A 16,569-nucleotide genomic window follows, 5' to 3' on the forward strand; every position below is an offset into this window, starting at 1 on the left:
TGTGCATCAAAGTTAAAACATTTTTTTAACTTGATGACTTAGAAGATGATATAATTTATTGTTTTAGCTATTGTTCTTTAAAGGTGCCTGGGTTGGTTAATCCATCCCCGCCATCTCATCCACATTTTTGCTTTACAACCCCTATAGTTTTAACAAGTCACGTCAAATCTGGAAGCTGTTGTCATGCGCTGCTGCATCTGTAACATCATGGAACTGCACTGGATAGAAACCATCCAGGTAGCCAGCAGAACCATTGCCACCTCTCAAAATTAATAATCTCCTGCAGCCAGGAAATGGAAGGGCATCCCCTTACTCCTGTCCAGTGACCTGGGCCATCAACACTAAGGCATCTATGTCCTGGATCATACGCCGAGAAATGTGACACATGGTCAAAATGTCATAGCTCACATTCAGTCAAAATGTAAGTGACACTCCTTACCTGAATCTCCCTGAAGTATCCACCGGTTTAACACAAAGTCATTCCAGTGGTACCCAAGGTTTCTCCAAAGAGATCTAATATTGAAGACATCCAGTCACTTTAGGATCAATGGTTAGTGTCCAACTCACCGCCATACTAAATACTTGTCCTTTTTGTCGAAATGTCTTGTCCTGTCATCACCAAGGGAAGGTGAGAAACTAAATTTTGATTACTTGTATGTCTAGTACATGTGAAGAATTGACAATAAAGCCGACTTTGTCTTTGACTTTGATAAGACAAGAAGCACCAAGACCCTAAAGACTTGGACCTTTGTTCTCCTGCAAAACAATATCAGCACAGCCAAATCCCTCTGTATAGCAACCCCATGACTCTATGAGGTGTTCCCAGGTGTCTCCTGATCTCAAGTTCAACAGCTTTGATGCTTACGGAGACATGTGTGACATATGTTATGGCGACTTCACACATAACAAGACACTGGGTGAAAGAAGCAGAACCTGGAAGAATATCCATGAGCAAAAAACTAAATGAAGAAGCATGAAGCATTACCCCTGCTGTCGGGAGGGACACATGATCAGACAGGTGTGCACAATGGCATAGGTTTTGTGCACACGCACGAGTGAGTACCTGGAACGTGTTGCACCACATCATGCCACTGCTGTGGGGGAAAGAAAACACACACCAAAAAAACCCACCGCAAATTCTAATATTTAAACTTTCTTTTGAGCAGACAATACAAGTATGATTCTTCTGTTCCTCTATATATGACCTATGGTCATAGACATGAATGAAGCAGTGTGGGCTTATCATGTCCAGATCTGCTGGCCACACACGTGTGTCCAGCCAGCCCTGCGTGGCACGCCAAAGAACAGTGCGTCATGTGGACCAGAGCTGACGTGCGTGACATTCACATAGCCAGCTGAGGTGTACCTGTATTCATTTTTTATGTAATTATGTATGTTAGTTATGGTAGTATGTATTTATATCCTTCCTGGTGGTGTCTCTCTGTGTTTTAAATTTAACACAAAATTTTGTGCATTGAGCCACCATTTCCAGCTGTCAGTGAGTGGCTGGCCAGCGATCAGCTGAGAGGCGCCTTGCTATGCTGTGTGTGCTCAGACATGGCTGGTCGGTCCCCATGTGAACTTTGTATGTACATGATTATCAGGATGTCATGCAAGTGTGGCCTTGATCTTTGTAATGCTGGCCAATTTCAGACCCATCTCCAAGCTCCTTTTATTTCAAAATTTTCAGAAGTTGTTCATGCTCAGTTAAAGTCATTTTTTAACTGAGCATGGTGTCTTGGAGGTCTTTCAGTCCAGCTTTAAAACTCTGCATAGCACAGAGTCAGCTCTATTAAAGGTTTTTAATGATATTCTCACAGCTAATGACTCTGGTGACCATGTAATTCTTGTGCTGTTGGACCTAACTGTGGCCTTTGACACTGTGGACCACAACACCTTAGTGGCATGGTTCCACCACCTAGTGGGCATTCATGGTACTGCTCTGGAATGGTTGAAGTCATATGTGTAAGCCTTGGGAATTCGGAGTCCAGCTCTGCTCCACAGGGGACCATTTTGGGGCCACTGCTTTTTCTTTGTATTTGTTGACCCAGGGCTCCATCTTGAGAAAGCATGGCATCTCTTTTCAATGTTATGCAGATGATAGCGATATATGTGCCACTGAAGAAAAAAGTGCTTTCTCCCTCACACCACTTCTGTTATGTCTCGAAGATATCAAAGACTGGATGGCCTTGAACTTTTTTAAATTTTAATGAAAATAACACAGAAGTGATGGTGTTTGGCCCCATTGGCTCTTGTGGACCCTTGCCCATTGACTGGAGCCCTTTGGCAGACTATGTAAAGCCAACAATCACAAACTTGGGTTTGGATCAGAAAATTAGTTCTGTTGTGAAGTCCAGCTTCTTTCAGATTAGGCAGCTGGCAAAAGTGAAGCCATTTCTTGCACAAAAGCATTTAGAGACAGTGATCCATGCCTTCATAACATCTCACCTGGATTATTGGTAATGGCACTCTATTTGGAGTCAACCAGTCCTCCCTTGCACGTCTCCCAGCTGGTGCAAAATGCAGCCGCTCTCGCCCCCTAACTGGAGCACGTAAGAGGGAGCACATAACTCCCATCCTGGCCTGGCTGCCTGTGCATTTTGGAGTCCATTGTAAGATTGCTTATTTGTTTTTAAGTCGTTAAATGGTCTTGTCCCCCCTTGCCTCTCTGAGCTCCTTAATCCTACACTCCTGCTCTGTGTCTCAGGTCAGCTGACATACCGCTCCTGGAGGTACCGAGGTCCAATCAGACAGAACATTTTCCACTGTTGCTCCAAAACTATGGAATGAGCTGCCATTGTATATTATACAAGCCTCCTCACTGTCCATTTTAAAAACAGTTTTAAAACCCATTTTTACTCCCTGGCTTTTTACTCTGCATGAGACTGTTTTTGTTTTAGTCTTTTATGGTTTTTGTTTACTTATTGTTTCTAATTGTTTTTAAAAACAATGAAACAATTGTTCTTATTTATTTTATTGCTTTTAATTGTTTTATGTCATTATGTCCAGCACTTTGTTTTCAACTATGGTTGTTTTAAAGTGCTATATAAATAAAGCTGAGTTGAGTTGAGTGTGCCTCCCTCTGCATGTCACATGTGTTGGGAGAGCAGGGGGGCGACACACATGCAGGTCACATGTGTTGGGGGGGAAACACTTTCTTGACATACACTCAACAAAAAAATAAACGCAACACTTTTGGTTTTGCTCCCATTTTGTATGAGATTAACTCAAAGATCTAAAACTTTTTCCACACACAATATCACCATTTCCCTCAAATATTGTTCACAAACCAGTCTAAATCTGTGATAGTGAGCACTTCCCTTTGCTGAGATAATCCATCCCACCTCACAGGTGTGCCATCAAGATGCTGATTAGACACCATGATTAGTGCACAGGTGTGCCTTAGACTGTCCACAATAAAAGGCCACTCTGAAAGGTGCAGTTTTGTTTTATTGGGGGGGATACCAGTCAGTATCTGGTGTGACCACCATTTGCCTCATGCAGTGCAACACATCTCCTTCGCATAGAGTTGATCAGGTTGTCAATTGTGGCCTGTGGAATGTTGGTCCACTCCTCTTCAATGGCTGTGCGAAGTTGCTGGATATTGGCAGGAACTGGTACACGCTGTCGTATACGCCGGTCCAGAGCATCCCAAACATGCTCAATGGGTGACATGTCCGGTGAGTATGCCTGCCATGCAAGAACTGGGACATTTTCAGCTTCCAAGAATTGTGTACAGATCCTTGCAACATGGGGCCGTACATTATCCTGCTGCAACATGAGGTGATGTTCTTGGATGTTTGGCACAACAATGGGCCTCAGGATCTCGTCACGGTATCTCTGTGCATTCAAAATGCAATCAATAAAATGCACCTGTGTTCTTCGTCCATAACAGACGCCTGCCCATACCATAACCCCACCGCCACCATGGGCCACTCGATCCACAACATTGACATCAGAAAGCCGCTCACCCACACGACGCCACACACGCTGTCTGCCATCTGCCCTGAACAGTGTGAACTGGGATTCATCCGTGAAGAGAACACCTCTCCAACGTGCCAAACGCCAGCGAATGTGAGCATTGCCCACTCAAGTCGGTTACGACGACGAACTGGAGTCAGGTCGAGACCCCGATGAGGATGACGAGCATGCAGATGAGCTTCCCTGAGACGGTTTCTGACAGTTTGTGCAGAAATTCTTTGGTTATGCAAACCGATTGTTTCAGCAGCTGTCCGAGTGGCTGGTCTCAGACGATCTTGAGGTGAACATGCTGGATGTGGAGGTCCTGGGCTGGTGTGGTTACACGTGGTCTGTGGTTGTGAGGCTGGTTGGATGTACTGCCAAAATTCTCTGAAACGCCTTTGGAGACGGCTTATGGTAGAGAAATGAACATTCAATACACGAGCAACAGCTCTGGTTGACATTCCTGCTGTCAGCATGCCAATTGCACGGTCCCTCAAATCTTGCGACATCTGTGGCATTGTGCTGTGTGATAAAACTGCACCTTTCAGAGTGGCCTTTTATTGTGGACAGTCTAAGGCACACCTGTGCACTAATCATGGTGTCTAATTCAGCATCTTGATATGGCACACCTGTGAGGTGGGATGGATTATCTCAGCAAAGGAGAAGTGCTCACTATCACAGATTAGACTGGTTTGTGAACAATATTGAGGGAAATGGTGATATTGTGTTTGTGGAAAAAGTTTTAGATCTTTGAGTTCATCTCATAGAAAAATGGGACAAAACCAGAAGTGTTGCGTTTATATTTTTGTTGAGTGTATGTGTTGCTTGGTAACCATATTTGTTACCATATATTGTTGGTAACACACAGCTGTTACCAACAATATATGGGAGGTGATGGTCTAGTGGTTGAGGTATTGGCCCTCAGTTCAAATCCCAGCCTAACTGGAAAATCACTAAAGGCCCTTGGGCAAGGCTTTAATCCCCTATTGCTCCCAATGTGTAGTGAGTGCCTTGTATGGCAGCACCCTGACATTATGGGTGAATGTGAGGCATTATTTGGAAAGCGCTTTGAGCATCTGATGCAGATGGAAAAGCACTATAAAATTGCAGTCCATTTAGCATTTCTTACACTCGTGGGGCACTTAGACAAATTTCACAGACAGCTCAAATGTGGTCATCTGCTCTCTACTCTCATGCGGGGAGCCTTTTCTAAGTGTCCAGAGAGTGGTGTTGGATGTTCGTGTGTGGCGACACCTGCTGAGAGAGGGGTCGAATGGGCACTTACAGGGCACTCGCTGTCTTGGTTGTGGGAACAGTTATATGAGGCGTTTGAGGTGGCTCTGATTTTTCACGAGTGCCATGCAATTCCTCCTCCATGTACCAGCTGGCTTTACTCATGTTATGTGTGAAGGGGCCCTTAGGCTTGAAACAGTACAGTCACATACCCACACATTTTAATTACTCACTGAACTTCTCAAATTCTGCACAGGGTATCCATTGATCCTGCAAAGATCACAACATTGTCCACAAAGTCAAGCTCAGTAAACCTTTCCTTGCCTATAAAAGCAGCTAAGCTGCCAATTCCACCTCACCAAAATAGATCATAGGCATTTAAGTTTGGAAATGTAGCTGAAGCCCATCCTGTCCATGACAGTAAAAGTGAAGAGTAAAACCTTGTAATCCATACTAAAACTGTAAGGCAGAAATTCCTTGATAATGAACCCAATGTGAACTACTTTTTATTTTTGTTTTTTTGTTGTTGTTTGTTTGTTTTTAATTTCACTAAAAGCCTTTGCATTTTGATAGACATAACCACTGCACACAGCCAGTGAGAACTGCTTGTGGTCTTTAGTTTTGGATAATGTAAAGCATGAAATGCAAGGGAGACCTTCACTCTTGCTGAGGAATAATGACCCAGCAGCCAGTTCATTTATTATGGTACTTTGAAACTTTCACCACGGAAGGAGTTTTCTTTGCAACAGACATCCTGCTGCGACTGTAAAGGTGGCAGCATAATTCATTCAAACAATGTGGAACCATGTCAGAAAAGCCCCCATGTGTTTACTTTGTTAATTACTGAAATGTAATGGCCAGATTACACAGTCTGCCTCCAGGAAATGGTCAAACCTTTACATAAGGATGATGCCTGGCAAGTTCAACAGGTTTAACATTACAGCCTCAAAAACAAAAGTTTTTGACACAATAAGTAGAAAACAAACAATGTATTTGCTGTGTATTTTATGTATATGATATATGTACATTCTGGACATAATGTTATTCGGCATTTTGAAGGTTCTTGTGGTCGGTGGCAGGATTGGCAAGTCAGCCACTACAAAATATTTCATGAAGCTTGACAAAGGAAGAGGGGTATGCTGATAGTCCAATTGTAGGATCGCATTTGCTATTTCAAGGAAGCTGGCAGCTTGATCAGTTCTTAGCTCTGGAAAAAATGAAACCACATGTAAAGCACCAAAGGTTTTGTCTTTGAAAGGTGGTGACTGCTGTGTGCTGAGGTGTTGCCTACTACAAGGTGTGTGTCCAGGTCCAAACCAGAAAGAAGCTCATGTCAACCCCAATTCAAATGAAGTTGGGGTATTGTGTAATATGTAAAAAAAAAAAAAAGAAGACAATGATTTGCAAATCCTCTTCAAACAATATTCAATTGAATACACCACAAAGACAAGATATTTAAAGTTCAAATGGTAAAATGTAATTGTTTTTGTGCAAATATTTTCTCATTTTGAATGGATGGCCTGCAACACATTTCAAAAAAGCTGGGACAGTGGTAAGTTTACCACTATGTTACATCACCTTTCCTTCGAACAACACTCAATAAGTGTTTGGGAACTGAGGACACTAATTGTTGAAGCTTTGTAGGAAATAAAAGGAGCATCCCCAAAAGGCTCAGCCGTTCACAAGCAAAGATGGGGTGAGGATCACCACTTTGTGAACAACTGTATGAAAAAAAATAGTCCAACAGTTTAACCCTCTGGGGTCAGAGGGCATTTTTTGGACAGTTCACTTGCCTGGCATAAATGTTTTTATTATTGCTGTTAACAGCTCTCCCTGCATCCCACAATCAAGTTTCATGTCTCTTTTTGTCAGGACAACCTGTGCTTTCATAATATATATGCTTTGTTGTGTTTTATAAGTATAATAAAGGTTACAATCAAAAATAAGGAATGAAAAAGTAAAGTGGAAAATTATTTACCACACACATTTAATTCAAAACACACAGCAAACTATGATAAACAACTGTTTTGACACTTTATAAAGGTAATTTGAGGTCTTGTGTGAAAGACTGTACAACAAAAAGGTTCAAACAAGAAACACAAATGCACATTTGAACATATATACAAAATGGTCTATGCATATTTTTTCTTCATGGTAAAAGCAACAGAGTTATCCAGTAACATTCACATGCAAACTAGTGGAGCAATCCTGATAGTTACACACTCTTTGTTTGAGCACGAGATTGTCATCAGAGGCTCTCCATCTGCTCCGTCTGCTTTCAGTGATCACTGTGCTCAATGGCGCAGGGCACATTTGAAGCCCAATAGTATGTACTCATTGGAGCACCCAGGGGGCTATTCAAATGGGCCAACTAGCAACATATTACTCCTGAAAATGATCTTTGGCTTTTCACGTGAGGTGAATCTGCCATACGATTGGATTTTGGAAAACCATGTGACGGTGAACCAATTCCGATTGGACACTCACATTGCGCATGTCATCACACAGCTTCTATGAGGAGTTCAAAGATGGCTGATGGCTGGCTCGAAAATCCACGGAGTTAACTTTTCAGCAAAAAAGAAGTAAGTTTCTATCTCATATCATTAAAGTAAAACTTGGTCTTAGCCATTGTATATGATGGTGTCAGCCCCAGAGGGTTAAGAACAATGCTTCTCAATGTTCAATTGGAAGGAATTTAGTGATTCCATCATCTACAGTTCATAATATAATCATAAGATTCAGAGAATCTGGAGAACTTTCTACACATAAGGGACAAGGCCAAAAACCAACATTGAATGCCTGTGCCCTTCGATCCCCCAGGCGACACTGCATTAAAAACCGACATCGTTGTGTAAAGGATCATAACTGTGTGGGCTCAGGAACACTTCAGAAAACCATTGTCAGTTAACACAGTTCATCGCTACATCTACAAGTGCAAGTTAAAACTCTACCATGCAAAGCGAAAGCCATACATCAACAACATCCAGAAAAGCAGCCGCCTTCTCTGAGCCTGAGCTCATTTTAAATGGACAGATGCAAATTGGAGACGTGTGCTGTGGTCTGATGAGGCCACATTTCAAATTGTTTTGGATATCATGGACGTCATGTCCTCTGGAAAAAAGAGGAAAAAGACCATCCAGACTGTTACCAGCGCAAAGTTCAAAAGCCAGCATCTGTGATGGTATAGGGGTGTGTTAGTGCCCATGGTATGGACAACTTACACATCTGTGACAGCACCATCAATGCTGAAAGGTACATCCATGTTTTGGAGCAACATATGCTGCCATCCAAGCAATGTCTTTTTCAGGGATGTCCCTGCTTATGTTAGCAAGACAATGCCAAGCCACATTCTGCACATGTTACAACAGCGTGGCTTCGTAGTAAAATAGTGTGGGTACTAGACTGGCTTGCCTGCAGTCCAGACCTATTGCCCATTGAAAATGTGTGATGCATTATGAAGCGCAAAATAAGACCATAGAGATGCCGGATTGTTGAACTATTGAAGTCGTACATCAAGCAAGAATGGGAAAGAATTTTATCTTCAAAGCTTCAAGAATTAGTGTCCTCTGTTGCCAAACACTTATTGAGTGTTGTTAGAAGGAAAGGTGATGTAACACAGCCATAAACATACCACTGTCCCAGCTTTTTTGAAATGTGTTGCAGGCATCCATTTCAAAATTAGCAAATATTTGCTCAAAAACAATAAAGTTTATTAGTGTGAACATTAAAGATCTTGTCTTTGTGGTGTATTCAACTGAATATAGGTTGAAGAAGATTTGCAAATCGTATTCTGTTTTAATTTACATTTTACACAACGTCTCAACTTCATTGGAATTGGGTCTGTAATTGCACACCTATAAATCAACCTTTCTGTCAGCAAGGATGACCTTTTCAAATGCTGTTGTGGGAGCTGTAGAGTCTGAGATGCAAAGACCTGAAAGTGGCCACATCCTACTTTTAGCCTCGTTGTCCCTGTGGTCAGTGCAATGGGGGACTAGCATCTGCTGTGGCTGAAAGAGGTGTCAGATGTCACCCCAACTTGAACCAAGCATTCTCTCCATGTTGTATTTATTGTCTAAGTTTATGCACCAGCCACAGTCAGTGATGTCTCAGTGAGGGAGAATTTTTACTGTCAGGTTCACTGTGTTATCGATATGCCCAATTTCACTGGTCATGGGAAATTTCAATGCAACCACAGGTGCAAACAGTGCTTTTGCACAAATGTATGGTTTACACACCTACCAAGTTTGAGAAGTCTTCAGTTGAAGTGTTGCTGAAGGATATTTGCAAAGTGTCCAATCTTATCTAGACTGTAATATTAGACTGTTCGAAACTGGTGACCCAAATGAAGTGCGCAAGTCCTTCTGTGACCACAGCCTGAAATTTGCCAGGGATTGCGCTGAAGTCAGTAATGTCCAAGGAGAATGTGTTTCATATCTGAGGTTATTTTGAATATCACCTAGAGGAGACATAGTTGATTGATGGCAGTGGTAAGCTGTATGTGTAACTGAGACAGTGGAATGTGAGAGCCTGGAAGGTAGACAAGGAGGCATTTCTTAAGGGCCCCTTGACATTCTGCCTCAATCATGTCATAACACGATTGAGGGAGAATGGCACATAAAGGAGGAGTCAAATGGCACTCGTGAAATCGGAGCCACACTTAAATGCCTCATACAGTAGTTGCCACATTCATTCGGGCACAGCACATGCACTCTATATCTGCATGCTGCTCACGCTGGAAGAGGGCAAGTTGAAGTCGCACTGCCATTTGATTGTGTTTGCCGCATTTAAACAGCATGTTGTACACAGTTTGGTCATATCATGCCGCAGCTGAGCAACTGCACAAAATCATCATCCATGTCAAAACTTGGCTGAATGACGTGATCAGGTCAGCCTTCACACCAGCGGCCGAACGTTGTCAAATGCTGGATGAATGGCTACCAATTCTCGGCTGGGGTTGGCTGGAGTCCAGGTGTCGCCCATGAACATCCAAAACCACTTGCGGGGCACTGAGAAAAGGTGGGGCCATTCACGCTGCCAGCACGAGAGTAGAGAACAGGTGACCACTTTCAACCTGGCTGTGCAAATCGCGCAACATGTTTTAAGTGCCCCATAGGTGTGCTGTTACCAAGCAACACACAATGTCATGCAAGCCCACACATGTGGTGTGCGAGTGTGCACCCCATGACATGTGTCTTGTGAGTGTGTCGTACCCCCCGCAACATAGATGTTGTGAGGAGTGTGTCATTGTCCCACCCCCCATGCCATGTTCCAACATGGTCAGGTGCAGCTGAGGTGCCTGGAGTGCGATCGCTGTCCAACGTAGCATGCATCTGGACAGCTGCAATGTCCAGCTGGAACAGCTGACCACTGTGTACTCACAACTCAGCTGAAGCACATATGTCATGCCATCAACAACATGAACAACACTCCACACAATGCACATGTGTGCGGGCTCTCATGCTCATGTTGGTTCCAGCTGACAGCGGCTCAATGCATGGCATGTTAAATGAAAACAAAGAGAACAGAGCAATTAAATAAATTCATGTAACAATATCTACATACATAATAACATAACAAATACATAAAATAAATTAATCACATGACAAAGGAGCTGAGAGTGAGACCTTTTCTTTGAGCTGAGTTAATTTGGTAAGGTGGGCATGTCCATGCCAGCCGCTGCTGTTGGGATCTGCAGACCCACGAGTCACAGCTGGAGAACACATACCATTCCATGAAGGACTGGTTCTGACAACACTCCACAGAGAGGTGTGCGCTTAGGCATGCTGTCCTCGCGTGGAAATACATAAAACACATATCGCATTTGCAACTGGCGGGAGTGACTGCATCAACATGCACAACATCAGGTTGTCCCATGTGAAAAACCGTCTGATCATGTGTACACTCAGTTGGTGATCTGAATGTCATGTCACCCATGTCAGCTATGGTCCACATAAGACAGTATTTTTCGGCATGCCACTCGCTGGACACTTGGGGCCAGTTGGACATGCAGCACCAGCAGATGTGGGCTTGATAAGACCGCACTGCTTCATTCATGCCATTTCATGAATGTATGTCTATGACCATGGGTCACATATAGAGGATCATAGTTGTGTTGTCTGCTCGATAAAAGTGATTAAATATTAGAAATTGTTGCTTTTTTTTTCTCCACAGCAGTGGCGTGATGTGATGTCATGCATTCCAGGTGCTTACACTGTGTTCGTGCATGCACACAAGGGTGCACAAAAACATTGCTGCAGTATTGTGCATGCCTATCCTACCATGTGTCTCTCCCGACAGCAGTGGAATGTTTCGCGGTTCCCCATTACTTTTCTTTTTTTTTTTTTTTTTTTTTTTTGCAGTTTTTCAGCTGGGTTCCTGCTTCTTTCATCAGACTTTGTATTATGTGTGAAGGAGCGGTAAAGGAATCTCTGATAAGGTGACTATCTGTAGTGTAGTTACCTCAGCCGGCTGACAGAGGAATCTAAACATGACCTTCCTCCAAATCTAGACCTCATACCACTGCCGTTATGGTGTGTGATAGTTCATTCCTCTGTACTCTGATGTTGGGTCAGCCACTTTGAGTAGTAGCATAACTCTGATTGAATCATCCTCCTGTTGGGATGTCAGATATCTCCAGTTCCAGGGTACTTTTAACTGAATCTCCAGTAAATTGTGAACCACTATATGTTAGTGAGATTGCAAAGACAGTGCAGTGAGGAAAATAAGTATTTGAACACCCTGCGGTTTTGCAAGTTCTCCCACTTAGAAATCATGGAGGGGTCGGGAATTATCATCTTAGGTGCATGTCCACTGTGAGACACATAATCTAACAAAAAAAAAAAAAAAAAAAATCAGAAAATCAGAAAATCACAATGTATGATTTTTTAATAATTTATTTGTATGTTACTGCTGCAAATAAGTATTTGAACACCTACCAACCAGCAAGAATTCTGGCTCACACAGACCTGTTAATTTTTCTTTAAGAAGCCCTCTTAACTCTTTACCTGTATTAATTGCACCTGTTTGAACTTGTTACCTGTATAAAAGACACCTGTTCACACACTCAATCAGTCACACTCCAACCTGTCCACCATAGCCAAGACCAAAGAGCTGTGTAAGGACACCAGGAACAAAACTGTAGACCTGCACAAGGCTGGGATGGACTACAAGACAACTGACAAGCAGCTTGGACAACAACTGTTATGATTATTTATTAGAAAGTGGAAGAAACACAATATGACTGTCAGTCTCCCTCAGTCTGGGATTCTATGCAAGATCTCACTTCGTGGGGTAAGGATGATTCTGAGAAAGCTCAGAACTACACAGGAGGACCTGGTCAATGACATGAAGAGAGCTGGGACCACAGTCACAAAGATTGCATTAGTAACACATGATACTGTCATGGTTTAAAATCCTGAAGGGCAGCAAGGTCCCCTTACTCAAGCCAGCACATGTCCAGGCCCATTTGAAGTTCACCAGTGACCATCTGGATGATCCAGAGGAGGCATGGGAGAAGGTCATGTGGTCAGATGAGACCAGAATAGAACTTTTTGGAATCAACTCCACTTACCATGTTTAGAGGATGAGAAAAAACCCAAACATCATACTCTGGGGGTGCTCTTCTGCAAAGGGTACAGGACGACTGCACCGTATTGAAGGGAGGATGGATGGAGTCATGTATTGCAAGATTTTGGCAAACAACCTCCTTCCCTCAGTAACAGCATTGAAGATGGGTCATGGCTGGGTCCTTAGTGATTTTCCAGTCAGGTGGGATTTGAACCCATGACCTTCTGGACTCAAGCCCAACACCTTAACCACTAGACCATCACCTCCCCTAACATACAACAGTAACATACAAATAAATTAGTAGAAAATCATACATTCTGATTTCTGGATTTTTTTTTAGATTATGTCTCTCACAGTGGACGTGCACCTAAGATGGAAATTTCAGACCCCTCCATGATTTCTAAGTGGAGAACTTGCAAAATCGCTGGGTGTTCAAATACTTATTTTCCTCACTGTGAAATAGCTGAGGTGTATGTGGTACTGGAGCTGAAATCTTTCAGGTGGGTAGAAATGCTGTTCAGGAAGTCAGAGACTCTTTCCCCACCCTACACAGCACTCACAGTTCCCGTATGTAGGCCAGCGTCAGAATTCACTGGTCAAAATTCATAGAATTTTCAACAGAATTTAGTGGGAAATATTTCAAATTCAAATTCTGGTTTTCATCAATGATGTGTAACCTGAGCCTCAGAGTGCTGAACAGACACTTTAACACAGTGAGACAGAGTCAGTGCTGTCAGCTTGTTGATATTCTCACTAAATCTGGTAACTTTCCAAACCCTCTTGATGAATTATTTCCATAAAAGTGACTAGCAACAAATCCAGCTTCTTTACCTGGCGTCACTGGAGACTTTTCTGGTGATTGGCGAATCAAAAGTGACAGCACGTACTGTTCTCACCAAGCGTCAGCAGGTCTCCCCACCTCCGTTCAGCCCACTGCAGCTGCAAAGCTATAGAGCCCTATTGCAAAGCACTGAGTGGAAGGATATCTAGAATCCTCTGTCTTCAAACACACATACGCGATGACTCCACGGCTGTCCCCGCATCGAATGGCAAACCTCACTCGGACTCGTTCAGCCTTTACCTCGTTTGCTGCACTGTTACTAATTAGTCTCCAGACTTTGAGGATCCCTGGCCTTGAGGAGTTATGTTATTTTGAGCCGTGACAGCCAATTTTAATGGAAAATAAACAAATAAACCAACAACCATTTTAACTGGAAGTTCTAAATATTATTAAGGTATTTTTACTCACTTTTTGACTCTCATAATGTTTTTTCAACAAATACATTAACAGTAAAATGAACAGTAAATGAACAAAGGACAAGGCCACAATAACACTCACAGTATTATCGTTATAAATAGAAAGAGAGAGAGAAAAAATACATTGTACAATAACAAAGGTAAAGACATTCTTTAACATTAATTCTCTTCAAAAAATTCCTTATAGAGCATGACAGTTTTATAACATTTGGAAGTCTAGAAGCTCAATACTGCTTATACATTGTTCAAATTCATCCAGAAATCTGTGTAAATTTCTTTTCAATACTCTGCATTTATTAATATGGAATTTAACCCTCTGGGGTCCGAGGGCATTTTTTGGACAGTTCACTCGCCTGGCATAAATGTTTTATTATTGCTGTTGACAGCAATAATACAGGACAACCTGTGCTTTCAGACTATATATATGTTTTTGTTGTGTTTTATAAGTGTAATAAAGGTTTCCAATCAAAAATAGGCAAGGAAAAAATGAAGCAAAAAATAATTTTCCACACACATTTATTCAAAACACACAGGAAACTATAATAAACAACTGTTTTGACACTGTATAAATGTAATTTGAGGTCTTGTGTGAAACACTGTACAACAAAAAGGTTCAAACAATAAACACAAATGCAAATTTTGAACAATATATACAAAATGGTCTATGTGTTTTGTTGTCCATTGATATGGTAAACAGTGCTTTACGCAGAGAAAGCAACAGAGTTATCCAGAGTTGTACTGTTGTGGCTGGGGTGCCTGGGGTGCCTGGCTGCCTTTCGTTTCTGTCTTCTGTTTCTGTCTTTTGTTTTTCCTTCCAGGTGGCACGCGTTTAGGACTGAGTGGCTGTGTGGCTGAGTTATCAGGACCTCACCCTGATCACCTGAGGCTGATCATGTGCAGCTCGTCAGGACTCACAGCTGTGGTGCATCTACACGGATTGGAGCATGGTGGCATTTAAGTCTGGAGTACACAGTGTGTATTTGCCAGAGACTCGACCTTGTGACCAGACGGGTGAGATCGTCGTCTTGAGAGCCATCTCATCCTTATGGATGCAGAGAACGTCCAGGTTTGATGCCATGGTCTGTGAAAGAGGAGGGGGTGAGGTCTCACGCTCGTCAGCACACTTCCTGAGACTCGGTTTGTCGCGGCCACCTGGGGGGTGTCGGCGGGGTCCTTGGGTCCGAACTGTTTCTGGCTCCGGACCGTTAGTGCTGCTGGGAGCACACCGGCATTCCACCACGCCAGACCGCGCACTTATTTGTTTGTATTATCACATCATTGTTATGTTATTAAAGTCAGTTATCCTTTGTACCGTGCTCTGCTTATTTTATACTGGGTCCTTCAAATGCTGGTCGGTTCTCCGGGCTGCGTCCGACACATAACAGTAACATTCACATGCAAACTAGTGGAGCAATCCTTATAGTTACACACTCTTTGTTTGAGCATGTGAGATTGTCATCAGAGGCTCTCTGTCTTCTCCTGCTTTCAATGGTCGCTGTGCATAATGGCACAGGGCACAGTGAGTATGTACTAATAGTATGTACTCAGTGGGGCACCCAGGGGGCTATTCAAATGGGCCAACTAGTAACATATCACTCCTGAAAACGATCTTTGGCTTTTCACGTGAGGTAAATCTGCCCTACGTTTGGATTTTGGAAAACCATGTGACGGTGAACCAATTCCGATTGGACACTCATATTGCACACATCATCACACAGCTTCTATGAGGAGTACAAAGATGGCCAATGGCTGGCTTGAAAGTCGGCGGAGTTAACGTTTCAACAAAAAAAAAAAGTAAGTTTCTATGTCATATCATTAAAAAGTTATTTATAATTTAGTCTTAGCCATCGTATATGACGGCGTTGGCCCCAGAGGGTTAACAAACAATATTAAAAAGTTGATAATATATTCAACTGAGCAGTCGGCAACACTAGACAAAGTGTAATGTAAAGTATTTTTTTTAATGAAATGTTTGTCATTGACATCAGATAGATTTACTCTTCAGCATGTTTTTATTTAGATATTTTTTACTAACCTGCCGACGTGTAATGTAATTAGTGCCATTGTCTTCTTAAATGTGTAGTTATCAAACACAAAAGTTTTGGCTTTTAGGTTCCTGGTTTGTAAGAAACAGGAACCTAAACGCAACATTCCTGTTTGTAAGAAACAGGAATTTGAGACGATCTAAATCTACATCCGGATTCTGGATCAAGATTTCCCTTTAAATAGGCTTTGAAGGATTACTTCAAAACTACTTCACAGATTCTCACCAAATTTGCACCACATATAGATATTAGTGCATGGAAGACTCTACTGAATTTTGGAGGTGATCCGGATATGGCTTGGTGAACATCAGAGATCCCTGATTGCTCTTGTTGGAATATATATATATTTTTTGGGCTGCTTAAGAATTGACACACATATTATAACATGGATAACATACACTGTTTTCTTTGTACTGTAGACTCTCCTGCTGGCATTTATTTTGCCAACTCAAATGAGACTTTCAACCCCACATTTCTCAGAATAAAGGAGAAGTTAGCCACT

General features: G+C 42.4%; 1 protein-coding gene and 1 long non-coding RNA gene across 2 annotated transcripts in view; both read right to left on the reverse strand.

The window, feature by feature from the left end:
- grin2aa (glutamate receptor, ionotropic, N-methyl D-aspartate 2A, a) overlaps positions 1-16,569 on the reverse strand; it is a 648,709-nt gene that overhangs the window by 280,063 nt on the left and 352,077 nt on the right. The gene's annotated exons all lie outside the window — the stretch shown is intronic.
- Positions 14,200-15,935, reverse strand: LOC117528656. Its single transcript, XR_004565850.1, has 2 exons — positions 15,904-15,935; positions 14,200-14,336 (listed from the first exon to the last, which is right to left on the reverse strand). It is a non-coding gene; the product is annotated as an uncharacterized LOC117528656 (long non-coding RNA).

Source organism: Thalassophryne amazonica, chromosome 16 (assembly GCF_902500255.1).
Source record: "Thalassophryne amazonica chromosome 16, fThaAma1.1, whole genome shotgun sequence".
Classification (NCBI taxonomy): domain Eukaryota; kingdom Metazoa; phylum Chordata; class Actinopteri; order Batrachoidiformes; family Batrachoididae; genus Thalassophryne; species Thalassophryne amazonica.